This window comes from Euprymna scolopes, chromosome 29 (genome assembly GCF_053919585.1).
Source record: "Euprymna scolopes isolate OS-2025 chromosome 29, ASM5391958v1, whole genome shotgun sequence".
NCBI lineage: Eukaryota > Metazoa > Mollusca > Cephalopoda > Sepiida > Sepiolidae > Euprymna > Euprymna scolopes.
Window position 1 is genome coordinate 110,863,960 of NC_136510.1, and position 22,987 is coordinate 110,886,946.

The 22,987-nt window shown below is 34.2% G+C and overlaps 1 protein-coding gene and 1 long non-coding RNA gene across 7 annotated transcripts in view; both read right to left on the reverse strand.

Moving 5' to 3' along the window:
* The window catches only part of LOC145252815 (neuronal acetylcholine receptor subunit alpha-10-like), a 979,766-nt gene that overhangs the window by 825,565 nt on the left and 131,214 nt on the right, over positions 1–22,987 (reverse strand). The gene's annotated exons all lie outside the window — the stretch shown is intronic.
* Positions 1–22,987, reverse strand: part of LOC145252816 (uncharacterized) — a 237,843-nt gene that overhangs the window by 126,454 nt on the left and 88,402 nt on the right. The window lies entirely within an intron of this gene.

Below are 22,987 nucleotides of genomic sequence, written 5' to 3' on the forward strand. Positions count from 1 at the left end.
AGATAAAAGTCTGACCTTATTAACTTGTTTGACAGGAGCTAAAACACAAGGCCTTGTGCGGGTTGAGAAGTAAGCACATTAGGTTATTTGATGTCTGGCTTATAGAAATGTCCCAGTAACACGATCTGAATTCTCCGGTAGAGCACCATCAGACGATTAGTAATATTTTTATTGGGGGAAGATGGACACACTAGGTCTAAAAAAAAAAAGAAAGAAATGCCGCAGCAACACAAAAATTAGTTTATGTATATTCTGATAATCATTTTCATTTTGCTCCGTTTTTCTATCTTCATTTTGCGACCCAAAAAGTTAGTGATTTATTGTTTAAAAGACATATTAAACCGTATCATCGCGACTTCGCAGCACATTTTCTGAATCCGTACTTAGTATGGATTCCAACTATTTTATAATGTCGACAACAGAAAATAAATTCTCCTAGGAATGAGCATACATCGTGTGTATTCATTCTTTTTGCGAACTGTTATCCTCATCTTGATTGTTGTTATTGTTTCATCTCATTTCGGCCAACTCATCCTCTGTCCTTCTCACGGTGGTTAGCTGCGACGAGATATAAATGCTGAGTCTTGTAACTGTATCCTAAGAAATTACTGCCTTCCATAGTTGTTGTTGCCTCATCAAGTCACCAGAGGATGTGATCGTTGATTCACTACTGTTTTGCCTGAAGATAACGGTTTCAATCTCAACCAAAGCAGGCCAGAGGATTAGTTGGCCACAAACGTAGTGAGACAGCAGCTATGGAAGTAAGTAATTACTCAGCATTTCTATTACGTCGGGGTTAACCACTTGAAGAAGGCCAGGGGATCGGTTGGCCGAAACGTGGTGTAACAACAATAATAAAGATAAGGATAACAGTCCGCAAAAAGAATGAATGCATAAATTATTAAACCTCATCTGGATTCTAAAAAGAAATTTAAAAAATAAATAATATGCACTATTTTTTTATATGGAAATAACTACTTATGAAGGCCCGAAGGCCACTCAAGCATAAGAGTTAATAAATGTAAGGTGGTAGCGTAGTAATCGTTATTGGTGTAAATTGGGGAGAATTTGATTATTTATAGGGGGAAAAACAAGAAGAACCTGTGTTACATTTAATTTGAAGGCTACCATGTTGTATTCAAACGGGATGAAGAACAGCGGAACAGTTTTCCTCGTGCGGGCAGTTCTGGAAAAGAAGTATTGTTCATGGAGTCTGCGTTTAGATTTAGGTACAGATAGAGAGTGGGAGAAATAGTTAATAGTGGTTGTAGCTAGTCGCGTGTTTTTGTGAAAGTTTTTCAAGGAGGATCATAAATTGGATTTCAGTTGAGCACTTGCCATGAAAATAACCAGAGAGCGGAGACAGGCTCGTAACATCTTCTTCATGGGAAAGAGGTAGCAGAGAATAGAAAAGGGCATCACCTACTAGGTTTCAAATGCGGTTTTGAACTCTATCAAGGCAGGATAGCGCTTGTCGAGTAGCTCCTGCCCGGATAAGAGTACTCTATTTTAGCGCGTACTTGGCTTGTATACGGAAAGAGAATTGCATCGACAATACGTGTGAAATCATATTAAACAACAAATTTTTTAAAAGTTGCATCGTAATATTAAAATCGAATGTGAAAACCCCCTTTTTTCAAGGATTTAAAAGAGTGCAGAAAAAAAAGAAAAAAAAGAGAGACGTGTTTTCAAGCTCTCATGAATCTTTTCCCCCCGATAATCTAATCTGAAATGCATTAAATTATTGCAGAACGAAATCAATTTTCTTTTAAATAATTCTCAACGGGCTTGATCCAAAAAATAATCGAAGGTTATTTACCAAACGCGCAGTGCTGAATCCGATTTGACCCCGAACATCTTAATGTGGAATTAACTACACATTTTGACTGACACGTCAAGTGTTTGGGGCCAATAATCGTTTTAAAATATAGAAAAGAAGAAAAAGAAATGAGATCACACAGTTCAAAGTATTACCATTCGGGGAATCTTGAACGTGTTGACCCGAAATAAAACGCCCAACCTTCAAGGTCATCTTTAGAAAAGAAATAGAGGAAACGAAAGAAGACAGAACAATATTACTACTTAACGTTATGTTAGAAAGGAAAGCTTAACACGTAGACACGATATGATTACTGCGATTCTCATTTAAAAAAAAAACACGCTATATTAATACTGGTACTCAATTATACTGAGTAAATATGAAATTATGCCTGTGTGTCTCTGATAGAAATCTAATTTATAAAAATCACTATGACTGTCTGTCTGTCTCCATATTTTCAAATTCTTTCTCTTCCGAAACTAAAAGTCGCAACTTGAGCGCATGGTACAGTGGGGGAGGAGGTGGCTGGTTACTTTTAATGCATCTAAAACCAAGCTCCTATCTTTACATCATCAGCGCTCTGATCCCCATCTGGCATCAATTGATATGGGGGGCTCTCGTCTAGGGGGAGCTCCATGCTTTGATAAGCTTCTGGGCTTGACCTTTACCCCTGACCTTGTTTTATCGTTACTACCATGGCAGGTGCTCGTCTGAACTCTAATCTCTGCCCCACCTCTCGCCAATCTTTCACGAAAAGCACTCGTCTAGCTGAAACCACTGTCAAAAATTTTCCCCACTCCTTATCTGTGCCAAAATCAAAACGTGATTCCATGAACAAAGGTTCTTTCTTAGAAGTGCACGCCTGTGGAACTCTGTTCCGGTTACCTATTTCCCATCTGACTACAACCTGGATGTCTTCAAGTTCAATGTGGACAAATTCCTGATGAATCGGCTCCTTAAGTAAGACACTTTATCAGATCTCCAAAAGTAACGTACTGTACACACAATAACCCTTATCCCCGTGCGGCTTCCGGGCCTTGATGAGTGGTGACTACCTTGTAAAAAAAAAGCTACGCCAGGGCCCTCTAATGATTGGATTTTTTGTGGACCGTTCTTTTATAAGTAATCAACATTTTAAAAAATCGTTATACAGGGTGAACCCCCCCCCCCCAAAAAAAAAAAACAAAAGCTAAATGGAGGCCATCTAGAACATATGCTGTAGAACGGAGAAAAAAAGGCCAAATACCTTAGTGTTTTGATGTGATGTTTTGAATATAATCCATAGTTTCATTTCATTCGGACAAAACACTAAGAAACGGGCCTAATTAGAGTTGGGGCCCGTTTTTTGGGTCACCTTGTATATTTTGTACATTCATCTAAGTTTATTTTTAATATTTGAATGCTAGAGTTTTGCTGTCGGTTTCGATTCTGGCTGATGGCACAGTTTTTTTTATTTTTATTTATTTTTTTTTCTTTTGAAAACACGACTCTATTATGATATATAGTAAATCTGGACAAATTAAAATATATTTAAGCGTATATTACGACCGGGCGAAGCCGGGCGCCCCCACACCACCCGCTAGTTACAGATATACATTTATAAAGTTTTTATCACCGGATTTAAATTAATGCCAGTTATGGTATAAACATATTGTAATATTATCTATCTTTGAGTTACTGAGGACGATATCATTGCTTTTTAAGTTTCTTTTTTAATATTTAATTCATCATATTTTACCAAAGTGTAATTATCTGTCAAGTTCAAAGGCCACACGAGGATAGGGTTAAATGAGATGAAAATATTGCCAATTGAAAGATGGGGAGTATTATGGAAAATGAAAAAATAATGGAATAAAGTTTGTGTTTACTAATCTTTACGTTTCACGACAGGTAGTTTTTGACATTTTATTTGAAAACAACATTGTAGTTTGCGGGGAAGCAGTTTCCTTGTCATATGAAAAAAAAATACATGAAGAAACCAAGGCTTGGAGTTCAGCTTAGCGCATTCGATAGCAATTGTGATTTCGTATATAGAGATCAGTAAGTGTTCTCTGTTAGATCAGAAAGATGCTGCATGACATGTGAAGGAACATATTCGACATTGACATTGATCGTGATTAAAATGTCAGCTATTAGACATTTTAGATTTTACAACACAATGAGACGTATAAATAGATGCTACACTCGCCCTTGATAACAATAGACGTTGGACTAACTTCCTGTTTCGCTATTGGTTGAACTCCACCGCTGCACTTAACGCTATAAATCTTGGAAAAGCAACGGGCTTAAGAACCTTTCAGTTTTGTCTATTTTAAAAAGCTGGATTTCATCACACAAAGATCGGAAGGATCAAATACAATCAGCCGTCTTCATTTAATAGAATTTAATGAACCTTTATGCTGTGAAAACAACTATCTAATGGTTTCAAGTGAATTTTGAAATGGCATAAAGAATTCTGCTCATTCAATACAGACAAGACTTCTTAATTGAGCGACGGCATGTGATTTGAAAAGATTTTTAAACCAAGTAATTTTTATTAGTAAATAAAACATTGATTAAAAATGAGGAGGTTGAGCAGGAACAAAAGAATAAGTGAGGGGAAGATTAGGAAAACGTGAAAAGGAAAATAAATAAAACACATGAGATTTACGGCTGCCCTCATGAGAAGAAAGTAAATATGGACTGAATTAGTAGGACAAAAAATCATCCTAGACAAATTGCTCAGGCATCTTAGCCAGCCAATTGATTATTGTTTATCATAGACTAGAAAATCGTCCAGCGTTGTTTGGTCGTAAAATAATCTTACAGATTATGTTTTAATTTACGTAGATTCTATATATATTATTGTAGATTCTATATATATTATTGTAGATTCTATATATATTATTGTAGAGCCAATTCTCTATTGATTATTATATTGTACCCAATATATAGTAATGATTTCAAAAGTAAAAAAAAAACATAAACATTTATGACTTGGGTATCATTAGCGAGAATAGAAACAAAAATATATAACGCTCCAGCGTTAGTCGTTAGCGTGTAAGATATCGTCAGATTGATAGTTATAGTAAAATGGAATGGAATATATCGTATAAATATGTATTTTCGCATGCGTACAAGAACACTTTATGTCGACCTACCCCCGCAAAGTTAATTTTTTTGTCATTTTTGTTACTTAGCAGCTATTTGTATCGGATAAAAAACATAAAAAGAATGGTCCACAGAAAATGCAATCATTTGAACCGCCTAATCTCGCTCTGCGATCTTGCCTGTTAGAGAAGATGCAGTTTAAAAATGTCTAGACAAACAGACAGACATAGTGACTTTCATAAATTAATTTTATTAATTTTTAATTTAAACGGCGAACACATTTGGTTTTGCAAAAGGTAAAACCGACGCCGACACATTCCATAAACACACGGAGTTTTATTGTCTTAATTACACGCAGTAATATTCGTTTTTTTTTCTTTTTCATTCTTTTTTCTTTCATTTTTTTTTCTTTCATTCTTTTTTCTTTCATTCTTTTTTCTTTCATTCTTTTTTCATTCATCCTTTTTCTTTCATTCTTTTTTCTTTCATCCTTTTTTCTATCATTCTTTTTTGTTTCATTTTTTGTTTCATTTTTTTTGTTTCATTCTTTTTTATTTCATTCTTTTTTTCTTTCATTCTTTTTCTTTCATTCTTTTTTCTTTCATTCTTTTTTATTCTTTTTTTCATTCTTTTTCTTTCATTTTTTCTTTCATTCTTTTTTCTTTCATTCTTTTTTCTTTCATTCTTTTTTCATTCATCCTTTTTCTTTCATTCTTTTTTATTTAATTTTTTTTTATTTCTTTCATTCTTTTTTTTCTATCATTCTTTTTCTTTCATTCTTTTTTTCTTTCATTCTTTTTTTCATTCTTGTTTTCATTCTTTTTCTTTCATTTTTTTTCTTTCATTTTTTTTCTTTCATTCTTTTTTCTTTCATTCTTTTTTTCTTTCATTCTTTTTTCATTCTTTTTCTTTCATTTTTTTCTTTCACTCTTTTTTTTCTTTCATTCTTTTTTCTTTCATTCTTTTTTCTTTCATTCTTTTTTCTTTCATTTTTTTCTTTTATTCTTTCATTCTTTTTTCTTTCATTCTTTCATAACAGTCGGTCAAAAATTTCTTTTCTTCCATTCTTTCATAGCAGTCGGTCAAAAATTGAAAACACTGAAATCTCACAGACACTTTGTTTCTAATTACTTCATAACGTATCCGTACATAAGACCCCGTATGTCTTAGGGCATCAATCTCCCAAACCGAAATTGGAAAGCTGTCTTTATAAACGAAAAATCCTATTTCACATTCAGACAAAAATGCTTTTATCAGTTCATTTTCTAGATGATAATGTCGATTTCCTGTCTTTAACGCAATATCATAAATACAAAGCACTAATTTTATTATAAATTTCTAAAGGAATTTTCTCATTTTTACTTACTCTAGCCTCATGCGGAAAAATCCGCACATGCACAACTTAATTTGTTATACATTTAAAAAAAAAAAGTTCAAAATTCATCGTAAAATATAGCCATCATTACCTCCGTACAGCCTGAAAAGATAATGCATACCCCTCTGTAAGGGTAACTTTTCGCGTAATTATGAGGCAAGAGTTGCGCAATCACAAACACACATCTCATGATTTGGCACAGTTTGAGTCCAGTAGCAAATAAAAGTCTAGGAAGACTGCAAACAATGCCGAAAAAAGCGGAGAAAACGTACAGCACTTGGAATTCTATTTTAGTACTAAGCAGATTCAACGTTGCTTAACAAGTGATCTAATTCCAAAATTAAAGTGGTTCAACTAGGATTTTGAAGGCGATCACCGTGACGGGAAAAAGATATCTGGAGTATTATTTTGAGAACAGCAATGTATGTGAAAATGAAAACATCAAATCTGGAAAAAAATGTCCTAAACAGGTAGGTCTATCTATACGCGCTACACGTGCGTTCATATCGGTTCTACGTCGGTTCTACGTATAAAACGGAAAGGGATAAAGCTAAAAAGGAATTTTTAAAAAAGGAAATGAAATGATTAAGTTGCAAAAGAGCAATGGCGAATAGTTGACCGGGCAGAACAAAATGATCCGGTAACGAAAGGACGGAGGAACAAAATGATGCGGGAACAAAAGGATGGGGGAACAAAATGATGCGGGAACAAAAGGATGGGGGAAGGAGACGCAATACATAGATGAGGATAAAACGAATGATTCCCAAATAAAATCGTCTCAGTAATCCTTGTTTGGTTGTCTCTTTTCAGTCGCTTCGACCAAAGAAATAAAATTAAAGCTTTAATTAGTGAAATGCGCGAAGGAGAAAGGAAAGAGAAAATCTAATTAGACTCAAAGGCGACCAGTCGTATCCTAATCAGAAAGTTAAAAATTTTGGAAACAACTGACAAAAGCAAATCATAAAGAAATTCAACAATTGTAATTTTTAAATGATTTTATAATCCTGAAAATTGTATATAAATATAAATACACACACACACACATAAATATATATATATATATATATATATATATATATATATATAATATATATATATATATATATATATGGCCATCTATGGCAACACATCAAAGGCCGTAAAAGACAAAGTTCTCTCTAATTCTCTCTCCTCTGATCTTGAGCGTGTGGTACAATGGGGAAAGGGGTGGCTGGCCACTTTTAATGGATCCAAAACCAAGCTTCTATCTTTACATCATCAACGCTCTGATCCCCATCTGGCATCAATTGAAATGGGTGGCTATCGTCTTGGGGAGGCTCCATGTTTTGAAAAGTTTCTGGTTTGACCATTACTCCTGATCTGAAATGGAACATGCACATCAAATCTGTCGCCAGGGATGCTGGGAAAATGGTGGGATCCTCCTACCGCTCCAGAAGATATATCACTACTGATGCAATTCTCTATCTGTATAAAAGCCAAGTACGTCCAAGGATGGGGTACTGCTGCCACATCTGGGCATGAGCTGCTAAAAACAGCCTATCCTGTCTTGACAGAGTACAAAATAGACTTCGAGGTTTGGTGGGGGATGCCCTTTTCTCTTCCCTGATGCCTCTCTCCCACAGAAGAGACGTTGCGAGCCTGTCTTAGTTTTATCGTTATTTCGATGGGAAGTGCTCGTTTGAGCTCCAACCTCTCGTCCCCCCTCGCCAATCTTTCACGAGAAACACCCGTCTGGCTGAAACTACTGTCAATAATTTTCCCCATTCTTTATCTGTGCCTAAATCCAAACGTAGATTCCGTGAGCAGAGCTTCTTTCTCAGAAATGCACCTGACTACAACTTGGATGTCTTCAAGTCCAACATAAACAAATTCCTGACAAACAGCCCCTTAAGTAAAACACTCTATCAAATCTTCAATACTACAATACTATCTCATTGATTACTGTACACGCAGTAACCCTTATCCCTGAGTGTCCTCTGGGCCTTGATAAGTGGTGATCCCATGTATATATATATATATATATATATATATATATAAACAATAGTAATTCCTTATGTGTCTGTTTGTACGTCTATTTCTCATTCTATGTTTCTCTTTGGCTATACATATATATATATATATATATATATATATATATATATATATATATGTATATATACTTTTTATTTTTTGTTACCGTATCTTTCTATTAAGTTACATTATTGTTTCGGCCACACAGCCGTTTTTTGGCCGTCTGTAGCGTCCTCATAACTAAAACGCATATTTGCACTACAACAGTGTTGACCACTTTCTTCAGTTTTTGTTAATTACCATCTCCACTAAATATATATATATATATATATATATATATATGTATGTATATATATATTGTATATATATACATATATATATGCATATATTATTATTATTATTATTATTATTATTATTATTATTATTATTACTAGAAAATGTTTACCGCGTTGGCCGCTATACACGTGACGTTACATACCTTTACAAATAAAGTAAATTAATGGAATGTTTCAAAAAAGAAAATGCTATAAAAATATTCGAGCCGAAATCGAAACAAAAACCTAAAGACAGCGAGTAATTTACGATAACCATTAGACTAGCTTGATAGGATGTCAAAAATGCTTTTTTCAAAACTCGTGGCAAGCATAAAAATCCGATGACCACCAAGTACCAATTTTTCAATTATGCCCCCATAGTAGCCTTTTCGCCGGATGAATCCCAATTAAAGTTTCCACATGTCTGACTACCCTATATACCCAAGTTCAAATATGTAGATCAAGAATTCGTTGAGTATATACATTGAAAAGTGTCCTTGGACGCATATATTCTCATTTTAAAGATAACTTGAAGATGTACTCGGCGTTGCCCGGTATTATTTGTAACGTTGAATTCCTTTAAAAGAAATGAAGGAAAAAAGCACGTAACTAAAACGTGCGCAGGAGAGTTTATATTTGTATTTAAAAAAAATATTCTCGAGCTGGCATCGGAACCAACACCTAAAGACAGACAGTGAGTCAAATACGATAAGCATTAGACCAGCTTTATACGTCCCTCAAAGTGTTTTAAAACCTATTTAATCATAATATGCGACCATGTATGTTTATTTATGAAATTATTGACAAACAGAAAAAAAAAACGATGACTTCCAAGTAACATTTTTGTTTCAATTTTGAGCCCTTAGCAGTCCCTTTCTCAGGATGAAAACAGATTAAAATGTTTTTCACATATCTGAATACTTTCTATACCAAATTTCAAGATTGTAGATCAAAAATTCGTTGAGTATATACCTTGAGAAATGCCCTTACCCACACAATACATTCTCTTTTTTATAGATATTATTATTATTATTATTATTATTATTATTATTATTATTATTATTATTATTATTATTATTAGTGGCTGATGAAAGATCATAGCAATGGCTTAGAGCTGGGATTCTGGCTAAGAGTACTGAAGCTTTTGTTTGTGCAGCACAAGAGCAGGCATTAGGAACACGATTGTTCAAAAAAGTGGTTCTAGGAGAGGTCATTGCTGCAGAATGCCGGATTTGTGGTAAGACCTCAGAATCAATTGCGCACCTTGTAGCAGGGTGTAGTAGACTAGCCCAGAGAGACTACCGCAAAAGACACGATTGCATGGGATTCTTGATATATTGGAAGGTGTGCAAGAGGGTTGAGGTGAAGTGTGCTGAAAAATGGTTTGAGGAGGTCCCTGATGAAGTGAGAAAAAGTGTGGAGGCAAGGAAGAGGTATGTTGGGACAGAAGTGTCATAACGACCAAGCAATTGGAACATAATCGTCCGGATTTGGTCGTCATTGACAAGGTCTCAAAATCGGCCCTGGAGATGAGGCGTATATACGGGGTTAAAACACAAATAATCCCGGTCATAGTTGGTACACTACGAGTAGTATCAGGTCGTCTGGAAGGACAATTGAAAAAAACTACAAATCACCGATGTTTTAGGCGGCCTTCAAACCTCTGCAATTAAATATACCACCAACATCCTAAGGAAAACTCTTGATATTTGAAGCTCCTGGTTTGAAGCCGGGATTAAGGGAACTCCTCTGGAAATGAATCCCATCCCTTTCCAGAGAGACGTCCATAAGTGAAATCAGAATTATTATTATTGATTTTATTATTATTATTATTATTATTATTATTATTATTATTATGATTATTATGATTATTATTATTAATAATAATAATAATAATAATAATAATAATAATAATAATAATAATAATACAATCTATCATGAGAGATTACTCAACTAATTGAAAATAGCCGACAATAAATCTTCCCAAATTTCTAGTACTGTCGACTTTTTGTCAATATTCTTTGCAAATAAATTTGCAGCATTACAACAATATTTTGTCACTGAATTCTAGTTGGCAATAATTATTAGTGACCACTGAAATTTGAATAGCAATATGCCTCTATAATATCTTAGTTCTTTTCGCACTTGTCGATGTGAGGTATGTGTAATGTTTCCCCCTGTTCGGTTATTTCTATCCCCCTCGACCCTTCCCGATTATCTAGTTGATGTCGAAACAACTAGTGTATTTTTATCTGGTGGTGAGATTAATTTTACCTGCAGTTATAAGTTTTAGTTTCCTTAATTCTATGTAATTGTCCTCATTTTTTTTATTTTTACTTCTGTTGTGGTCTTTATATATGATCGTTTTTGTTTGCATTTCGTGTGTAATGGTTTCTGCATTCAAGGGTTTCCTTTAGATTCATATGATTCCACTTTTCTTATCTATTTTATTTTTTCAGTAACCCCCCCTTACACCAATCCTGTCTATTCCTTTTAAGAAGATTTTGGGATTGGTCCTAGTGCCCATACAGTTATTAATGTTATGATGGTGTTCTTCATGCTCCCTTAGACAGGGTGAAGCAGTAAATTTTTCACTAAAGAAAGGACGACATAATTCCATTTCCTTTTGACGGAAACTTTTTTTTTTATTGTTACACGTCATCTACTAGTTGGCCAGTTGTGTTCAATTCCAAGTGCGATTATAACCTCTTATTATGTCTGAAAGTGATACAATGTTCAACGAGCGAGATCGGAGATGCACCGCTGTACAACACATGCTCTTTACCGATCAAAGTTATCATAATAAAACCATTGCCAGCCACTTCAAAATGTATCGCGGGATTGCCAACAATTTTAGGGACATGCCCAACGTTATGAAAACAATGTTTCCAGCCATGGTTATGGTTTTGATGGGGTTTCAAGGGAGGGCCTCATTATGACACTTCGCATTTTTCGAAGTCAGCTTGAAAGCCAACCCAAAAGTGTACCTAGATGTGCTGAAGAGTGTGGTGAACCCCTAGTGCAATCATATGGTTGGTGGTAGACCCTGGGTGTGGCAGCAGGACTTGGCAAAAGTATTACGGTAAAGACGAAACGTTTATGGGCGTGTGACTTGATTTATTCTTTTTTAACTCTCCCTCTTTTTAGCATAACACACACACACACATATATATATACATATATATATATATATATATATATATATATATATATAATATATATATATATAGAGAGAGAGAGATGAAGAGAGAAAGAGAGAGAAAGAAAGACAGAAAGAGAGAGAGAGGGGTGTGGAGAAAGTGAGTGATAAAAATCGAGTGAGGTACAGGGGGGGGGGAAATAGAAGCTGGGAGATATACAAGCCAAAGCATTGAAAAAGCAAATCGAATTAATAGGTAGTCGTCTCCAACATGTTAAAAGCAATAATTACACACCTGTTTGTAAACAAACGTCTTGAAAACGTGTTCAACTTTCGTCAACTGTTCCAGCAGACATGTACGCCGTTTTCATGGAAAAGACACAAAGCGAAAGATGAGCACATGTATTCCTGCTGGTAAACGTGACGGAAAGGGGAGGAGATGGTTGCAGTGGAAGAGTCGATCGGAAAATAGAAGCAGGAATTGCGTCGAAAGTCATTTCTTTTACATTTTGCAGGCGGGAACAATGAGCGAGTAACAATGGCAGAGGACAATGTTTCGGTTTAGAACTGAAAGAAAGTTTTGTTTGAAAAACGAAAACGTCCCAGTCTATGAAAGGTGACATGATCAGATTTTTCTAGAAAATGGAACATAGAGGAAGAAAAAAGATAGACAAAGAAGTTGGTACAAAAAGTATCGAAAATAAACAAAAACCGATCTTAAGATTATTCTTTCTCTCTTATAGATAAAAAAGAAAAAAAATTACAGGGGAATATTTTACGTTACACAGACCGGAAAAATGATAAAATCTCAGTAAATCATTTCTTTTAAATAAAAAGAGATTTATGTTCATCTATAGCTATAGCTTAATTCCAGAGTATTCGACTTTAGAGCGAATGGTCGCCTGTTTAAGGCCGGGTGTACTTCGGAATTTTATTATTTTTTTTTTTTCCTTATTACTGAATTGGATTTACGATGTAAAATCGCGTCACATCATTTCTTCTTTTGTATATTTTAAAACTACACTTTAATCAGATGTGGCATTTCTAGAGCATTCATCATCAAACTCAAATATTGTAAGCAAACACAAACGGAATTTGATGAACCACGTTATCATTATTATTTTTAATTTTTTTACGAATTAGTCGACCGGTTAAATAATTACTCGTCTTATATGATATTCCATAGAAGATTAATTCTATGAGAATACATACGCAATCTGCATAAATCATAAAAAATATCATGTTTAAGCGTATTGTGCGATCGAACAACGCCAGGCGTCCAGCTAGCATATATATATATATATATATATATGTCGTATTTCTGACTGTCTGTTAGTTTGTTCCCTAGTAAATATATAGAAAAACGGACACTGTTTCACAAATAGATTTTCATACTGGAAATGGACTCTTACATACTTATATGTCTGCAGGACTTTTAATAGTTACTAATCAAAAAAGAATCAATATACCAGGGGCATCTCATTTGCATATTACAATAAAGAAATTTAATTTAATAATTAGCTCTATTTTTTTTATTGGAAACTAGGAATAAAATTGCTTTAAATATTCTATGTATAAATATAATACAACATTGAGTTATTTAGTGTATTTTTTATTTAATTTACATTTAATTTATCAAGATATTGATAATTATTACATCCTGGGAATGCCGGGTCTTCCTGTTAACACATACACACACACACACACACACACACACACATATATATATATATATATATAGAGAGAGAGAGAGAGAGAGAGAGAAAGAGAGAGAGAAAGAGAGAGAGAGAAAGAGAGAGATGTAGATATAGATATAGATATATAGATATATACACACACTCACACACACATATACATATATATATACATATATATATATATATATATATATATATATATATATATATATATATATATATATACTATAATAATTAAATACCTTGACACACTACTGTTTCATACTTTCACTGCAGGGCGTCACGATTAACAGCAGTCGATGTAATTTATTTTCATATAAACCAATTACATGGTAACGACAATAAAAAGGTATTGTTCCGATAAACTGATGACATTTATGCGGGAACGTTTAGCTCCGATTTATAAGAGATTTTAAGAGCATGTTTTGTTGTTGTTGTTGTTGTTGTTGCTGTTCATCAATTTAGCGATTAGGTAAGTTGTGTTATTGTCATAGACGTGTAACTTGCGTATCTAAAATTAAATACGAATATATTTACTCTTTTCATTGAGCACTATCAATGGCCTCCTTAGGTTCATATTTTTGTTTACTTTTGTATCCTGTAATTAGATATATATATATATATATATATATATATATATATATATATACATACATATATAAATATATATATACATATATATATATATATATATATATATATATATATATATATGCACTTGTATACAATGTATATACACCCACAAGTGCAAATACGCTCCTTTTCTCCCTGTTAATACTTGAAATAAGACTGCATTTCCATAAACGTAGATTTTGTTAAGAAATTTCCAATTTTTGGAACACATTACGCCAGAACTGTTTCCCTTCTGGTTACATCATTGTCGTCTTCAAATCCAATTTTACTTAATATTTGCTATAAATTCTTCTAATGAGTATTTCCTTTTCCTTTTTCATAATATTGTTTATTACTTAGCTGACGATCTAACTATATTGTAATTTCGTATCCTTGAGTTGCTTCTTGATAACGACTGATTTATAAAAGAAATAAACGGAAACTCAATAAAAATCAATACAGAACTCTATCCTCATGAACGAACATTTTGGTTATTATCTCAAGTTATAATAAAATATAATTTACATGTGATAGATATTATTATCGATCACAGAGGTTAATGTAATATTGTCATTATCGATTAACTCATAATTTAATCGATTAAAAACAATTCCAAAAGGTTTAAATAGCCCGGATTAGTATCGATTTACCCCGTATTTTATTTACACGTAGAGAATATTATCACAATTCGCTTTTGAGCAATTTTGAAAAATAAAAAAATATAAATCAACCAAAAAACAGATCAACATATTTCACTGTCACATTTCTAAAATTAAAACTTGCATATCAATTGGAAAATACGTCCAAAGGAAATTACTGTTCCCTCGGGATGTGGGAGAAAGCGAGAGGAGAGACCCAACCTATGAACATTATGTGATACGATCTTTAAGGGAATCTGAGACAGGGTGTATACTATGATTGGTGACTATATTCTTGCAAACATCGAAAGTTTCTCCTCGGTAATGTTCGATATAAATGCTTATATTTAGTAACTCGTAATAACCAGGCATTTTTCTAGTGCCAGATAACTGAAGTCATAATCACGTTGTAAAAGGAAAAACCACATCGCATATAGTTGCTCTATGGATACGTTTTTTACTCACGGACATATCGCCACTTGGACGTAAGAAGCTTCTATTTTACATCAGGCTTAGGAAAGATTACGAAGATGTTAGTTTACGTTACATTTGAACTTCTGCATATCAGTATAGTAAGGGAAGAAGGCAGCAAGGATGAAAAGTCTGATGTCAAGTTGTTCGAGGAAAGAATCTCTTCGAGTAAAAAGCTTTTGTTTTGCATTTAGAGGCCTCAACAGTATAGGGGTGTTCTTTCGTTTGTAAGCAGGTTTTGTTTTTCAGGGATATGTACGTCGAGAGGGCACAAGCGCAATGAGTTTATCAGAGAACATTCTAATAAAATACTTCTTAAGCATATACGCAGATTCAATATTGCGGCAGTAAAACAGGGGTTGGGGCTTAGTTGACGAAGTCAGACGTATTAGATTGAAGTCTCTTTTTTGGACCCTATCCAAGAAAAAGAGACTAGAAGTAGACGCACAATCCGAGATGTGGCAACAATACTCCATGCATGAGGGAATCCTTCTTTTTTTTTACACAGTGGCCATCACTTATCAAGGCCCGGAAGCCACTCATGGATAAGGGTTATTGCAAGTACAGTACGTTAGTGTGGAGGTTTAATGAAGTGTTTACTTAAGAGGGCGGTTCATTAGGAATTTGTTAACGTTGGACTTGAAGACATCCAAGGTGTAGTCAGGTGGGAAGCAGGCAGACGGAACAGAGTTCCACAGGCGTGCAGTTCTAAGAAAGAAGTTTTTTCATGGAATCCACATTTTGATTAAGGCACAGATAAAGAGTGGGGGAAATTTTTCACAGTGGATTCAACTAGACGGGTGTTTTTCGTGAATGATTGGCGAGGGGGGACCAGAGACCGGAGCTCAGACGAGCACCCGCCATGGAAACAACGATAAAACAACGATAGACTCGCAACGTCTCTTCTGTGGGAGAGAGGTTGCAGGGTAGAGAAAAGGGCATCCCCCACTAAACGACGAAGTCTATTTTGTACTCTGTCAAGGCAGGATAGGCTGCCTTCAGCAGCTCCTGCCCAGACATGGCAGCAGCAATCCACCCTTCGACGCACTTGGCCTCCATATAGATAGAGAACTGCATCAGTAGTGAGATATCTTCTGGAGCGGCAGAATGATCCCACAATGCTGGCTTTGTAGACGTACAGGGCACTCCCAGGCGATAAGGTATTCTAGCATAATAGAGGGAACCCATGTTCATTGCAGCAGCTTTGCAATGTATTCAATGTATTTTTTCAGTTCATGTTGTCTATGAATTTTAAGCCGAGGAGTTTGAAGGACAAATTCTAAGGTAGGGTGTTATTTGTCATGAATCATGCTATCTATAGAAGCGTATTTTACCTGTTAATGGATAGCAGTTTAGACTAAACTTTTTTCTTTCAATAATTACAAGAAACCTTCTCTACCACCAATACCAATGGCCAAAAACACATTACCTCAAAATACTTCTTTTAAACTCCTCGGCCTAACGTGTACAAGGCACAGGAACTGGAATAGATACGTTGAGAGCATTGCCAAGGCTGCTTCGAAGAAGGTGGGCTCTCTCTACCGTGCTAGAAAACTACTTAAGCCTGAAAGTATCCTATACCTTTATAAGGCCACCATTCGCCGATGTATGGAGTATTGTTGTCACATTTGGGCTGGTGCATCTGCTGCTAGTCTCTCATTCCTGGACAGGGTTCAAAAGAGAGTTGGCAACCTGACAGGTCCTGAACTGTCATTTAGGCTTCAGCCTCGGTCCCATCGACGAAATGTTGCATCCCTCTGCCTGTTCTACAGGTATTTTAATGGTGAATGCTCTGCCGAACTACAAGCAATTGTTCCCGCTCGATGTGAATACCTCGATAAACCAGACAAACAGCTAAATCCCACCCCTTCACAGTAGAGAGCCCTTGGTGTAAGAAAGCCTTCTACTCCAATAGTTTATTTCTGAGAACTGCTAGACATTGGAAGTCGCTTCTAGAATTCTGCTTCCCCTCCCTACTGACATGCAGAAGTTCAAGTATTATGTGAACAGATATCTTGCTAATCATCTCTCTTAATAATATCCCTGCAACCTATGTCCCGGATGGTGACCCCTACTTCAAAGGGGCATTCTGCATTATTTGGAGTGAAAATTTAATAATTTATTTTTCAATTTACTACCCAAAATCTGACCAAATAGGTTTAAGAAGCAGGTTGACTTTCTCGTTTTCCCCTTTTTAATATTTCCGATTAATTTTCTGATACCGATACCGATTTCGAAGCACTTAAATCTTCTGATTTTTACGATTCCCGATTTGGATCCAAATAATCATCCAAACACTAATATATATATTTGTTCGTTTTAGAAGAAAAGTTTCTATAATCAATATGCTATCACTTAAATCTAATTACATTTTATTAGCAAACTGAACGACCATTGGTTTTTTGCCCCAGATTATAGTTTTCCATTTTTCTGACGTTTCTTAAGCAAGCGATCTAATCTGTGTTATAACCTTGATTGGAAATCAGATGATAGAGATATTGGATGGACGCAATATATATTGAGGCTTTTCGAAATCATGCGATAAATAAGGAAATATAAACCATGTTTTTAAAATATTTATATCGAATACAATTTATCCTGATATCCTTCAACATAAATTGCAAACGTTCATCCGGAACCGTACTGGTTTGTTAATTTTACTTAAAACGCTTTAATATGACATTTTCCTTATTGCCAACTGAATAGATACTGATGAAAAATAAAAGGTATTAGTAATATTTATTCAATATTATTTAGCAGTGTTTGATTACATATATATATATATATATATATATATATATATATATATATATATATATTCACACTTCATACAAATGTTTACGTATGGATTGCAAGATAAAAAAAGAGCAAGATATATTTTTATTAAGATAAATAAATTTACATGGTCGCGACACAGGATATACTAATGTTTCGGACAGATATTCGGTCAAGACTGAAATTTCTCAACAGGAGCCAGTTTCTTAAATGGTATACGATAAAACTATGTGCTTGATTAATAAAACATGTTAAAATGTAAGGGGAAGGGGGAAAGAACTTATGTGACATCTAAACATTGTGATAGGACATCCATACATATAAACTGAAGGCGTGAAAGGAAAGGGAAAGAAAAGAATATAAGGAATAAAGATGGGGCAAGAACAAAATCTTGTGTAATCCAGATTGAAATGTAAGTTGAGGGGTAAAGAGATTATTACGAAATCATATAACAAAGAGTGGACGTAAATAAACTATCTACGATAAAGGACTTTTATAAAGATAAATACGTCGTTTTTACTTGTTAATACGTTTTATAAGATTTGTTCGAACTATTTGTACCTTGCATAATTATGACATATTTAGTGGACCAAATTTTGTTTGCTTACATGCAATAAGCTGGGTTGATGCTGATGCATACCTGGCTTATTCTTATATGAGATGTTTATAGCCTTCTACCTATCTATTCTCATGTATAATTATCATAGTGAGATGGGACGCCCGGCTTTGCTCTGTCGTAAAATCTGCTTAAACATGATATTGTAATTCGTCCAGATGCCGTATATATTCTAAGAGGGCATTGCTTTGTCCGGTCGTAAAATACGTTTAAATGTGATTAATTTGTTCAGATCTTGTAAATGTTATTATAGAGCCGTGATTTCAAAAGTAAAAAAAAGGATTTGAGTGCCACTAGCTAGAATCGAAACCGAAAGTAAAACTGCAGCATCCAAAGCTGGTAACGTTACCACTTTACCAACGTGACACACATATGAATTGATTAAGATTGAAAATCAAAAATAAACTAAGATGAATGTACAAAATGTATAACATTTTTTTATACTTTAAATCTATTTTAACTGGCTTAAAACCCATAAAAGAACAGCGCATAATAAATCCTAAAATTTTATCCCCCAGCCCCGCTCTGAGACTTTGATTTTCGGAAGCGATAAAATGGAGACAGGGAAACAGACGTATAGTTTTTTTTTTTTAATATATTTGACTAGCATGGGTGCCCGGCGTTGCCCGGGATTTTTGAGGTTTCTGCTGAGAAAAAAACAAAAAAAATAAAACGGTCAATTTTTTAAACTTTGACCCCCATTATGACCCCCTTAACCTTCATTGTTTTGTTCTCAAATCCGCTTATTAAGTAAGATCCATATCCAAGGAACCTATATCTAAAATTTCAAGTGTTTAGATCAAAAATTGTCGGAGGAGTTTGGTAGAGTTCTCAAAGGTCAAGTCGTTGAACTTTGACCCTTTAAAAGCCAAATTCCTGGCCGAAAACGGAATACGTAGATTTTCCCAAATCTCAGTGCCCTGTATATCAAATTTCGAGTCCGCAGACTTAAAATTGACAGAGTTATTGCGAAGGAAAATGTACACAGACACACACACACAGACACACAGACACGTTCATTTTTATAGATATATAGATTAATAGTTTAATTAAAGGAAAAAAAATTTAAAAAAAGAGATTTAACCCGTTTTATGTTGGGATAGACAATTATCTTACGATGAAGGGATATTTTTATCCGAACGAAACGTATCAAATCTTCGATTAATTATTTTTTTAAATTTCCTCCGCTGATGCATAGACTGACCAAGAAACGATTTTAACTAGAAAAAGGCATGTCATTTCGAGAAATATTCAACAAGAAAATTTTCTCCTTTGGAAGAAATATACATTGCATGAATGTAAGTAAATATATTCTGGCTATTGAAGCAGGATCGAAATCAGATATTTTCAAATCGTTAACAAATTTAAACACAATAGTAAAAACTCTGAACAGTTTAGACAAAGAAGAATTTTCTTTCTAACACTGAAGCTACATTTCCAAATCATACCAATATAATATTTACTAATATTTGGGAGTTCATTATTAGTGCTACTTGCTTTGTAAACTACGAATGTGATAAAAGAACAGAGTTGAATAGGCATTCAAACGTGTTTTAACAATTACAGGATTAAGTTTGTGTTTTTTTACACACTTTACCCCAAATCAAAATGTATTACGACTTGAATTAATTGGGACGATACCTATAAAAGATTAAGATGTTGTTTTACGTTGCATTTGGACTTCTGCATATTAGTATTGTTTGGGAAGAAGGCAGCAATACCAAAGTCAAGCTTTTCTAGGGAAAAAAAACTATTTGAGTAGAAAAGTTTCTAATATTTAGAAACCTCAACAGTAAAGGGGTGTGATTTTGTTGCTAATCGCGTTTGTCGGGGATATGTACGTGGTTTGAAAAGTAATTGTTAAAGCAGAGCAGCTTAGTCTTCCTAGCATTAAATGTCGCCATCCATTTACGTCCCCATTCAACTACAGTATAGATACCATTTTCTAATGATTTGTCTTGGATTTGTGTACATCCGTTCTTCGCTCATGCATTTTATAGAGCGTTGTATCCTCAGAAAATACACAAATTCAGAACTCCTGATTATCGGGGAGGTTATTGATGAATATCAGGAATGATAGTGGTCCAAGGATAGACCCATGAGGTAATCCCACATTAATAATATGTTGCTTGGATGAACGTCCATCAATAACAGCCTGGATTGCCCTGTTATCTAATAAAGGATCCAATTATATTTAGTATTTGTCCAGTTATACGATATGATTGATATTCATTAGCAGCCTTTCATGCCAGGTTTTGTCAAAGGCCTAGGATATGTCGAGGGCTGCAACCCTGGCTTCACCTGACTTATCTAGTGCATGGTATATGCGTTCAGAGATAACTGTTACAATATCTGCAGTAGAACGACATTTCCTAAATCTGTACTGTTTGTCTAAAAGAAGGTAAGCTTTTGAAAGCTGATGGACTTGTGTTTGATTGATTAGCGTCTTGAAGATTTTAACGAAGAGGAGGAAGAAACTTATAGAAGGATAATTGAAGTATGTTTGAGTTCAGATATATTTGTTTTTTTTTTTGTTGCTATCTAAAATTTTCTATTGTGTTTTTGATATTGGTCCCCCGACAAAACAAGGATGAACCTGTAAATTCACCCTTGTCCATTGGTTCGTTCGTCTGTCCGCACTTTTCTCAATAATTACGCCTTGGAATGTTTTTGAAATTTTGCGCAAACATTAGACATGGTATGAGTAAAATAAGTAATAGAACGGATTTTCCGGGAAAAATTCCGTTGCACTCCTAGGTGTTCCTTTCCGGTTAATATGGCTAAAATTGACAAATTTGTGCTTATTAAAAAAATTATGTCTTGGATTTTTATAAAGCTTTTTGAAAAATTGCAACTAACTGATTGCTATATAATTTTGTTTGTCTATACTTCACGATAACACTTGGGTGTGCCCCAGGCACTCTTTTAGGGCTAATAAAAATATTCCAATTTTAGAGACTATTTACGATATCTGTCCAAAATTCTCTGTGTAATTCTATTTAGTAGTTTTGCATGGTGCTGAACTCAAATTCAAATATATTAAGGCCTTTGGGACTTTTGGGGATAAATGGAGGGATTATGGACTTAGTTATTTCTTTCTTTGCATAGTGTAGAACTCAAATTTATATATGTTGAAGTCTAAAACTGCACCGTTTTTTATTTTCACTCGGATTTGACGTCCCCTGGGGACTTTTGGTGCTTATTTAGAGGAAGACAAATATGTTATTTTATATTTGGTTATTTTTTATATTTGGTGTTTTTTATATTTGGTGTTTTTTATATTTGGTGTTTGCATTTGGTGTTTATTGTATTTGGTGTTTTTTATATTTGGTGTTTTTTATATTTGGTGTTTTTTTATTTGGTGTTTTTTTTATTTGGTGTTTTTTGTATTTGGTGTTTTTATATGTGGTGTTTTTTATATTTGGTGTTTTTATATTTGCTGCTTTTTTTATATTCGGTGTTTTTTTTATATATTCTGTGTTTTTTTTTTAATATTTGGTGTTTTTTTTTATATCTGTGGGTTTCAGCGTAGCACTTGTTACCGACAACCGCACCATAGTTCACAAAAATTTCATCCGTGATGGAAAGTATAAATATGTATGTGTTATTACTCCGGGCAAGAATGCTTTTAACACAGTTGTAAAAGACGCATGCGGAGCTGGGTAACCCTCGCAGAAGATTCCTGTAGACAAGGATAATATTCACGTAGAATGGGGGATCAGAAGATAGAACGCCTATATTGAATAATCAACAGATGGCACACATCGAGCGCCGGAAAGATTATATCTCAGCGAAATTTGATATTTCCGCCCTCGAGTGTTGAGTTAGTTCGGGATTGGTGGAATCAATTTCAGGAAAGACAATGATTAGATATAATTATAGAAACAGTCAGGCACGCGTATGTATGCATGCACGATTGTACGAATCAACATGCATATCATAAAACATGCAAAAACAGAACTAACATACAGTTGCATACATTCATGCAAACAAATACCCACATGTATATAATTATACGTGCATATATATGTATATATTTGTTAGATATATTTCAGATCTGACATACTGATATATATATATATATATATATATATATATATATACACACAAACACTCACACACACACACACACACACATATATATATATATATATATATATATAATTTTTGAGGCTGAAAGATTCTATAATTATTAGGTTGCTGCAAAAGTAATGTCGTTTTTACGTTAAACTTCAAAATACCATAACTTCATTCATTATAAACTTCATTAATCGAAACTACACCCATTTGAATTGACACATTTTTGCCAACGAGAAACAAGTTTATCCATCCCACTATCATAGAAATATGGAGTTATATATATATATATATATATATATATATATATATATATATATATATATATATAACTCCATATTTCTATGATAGTGA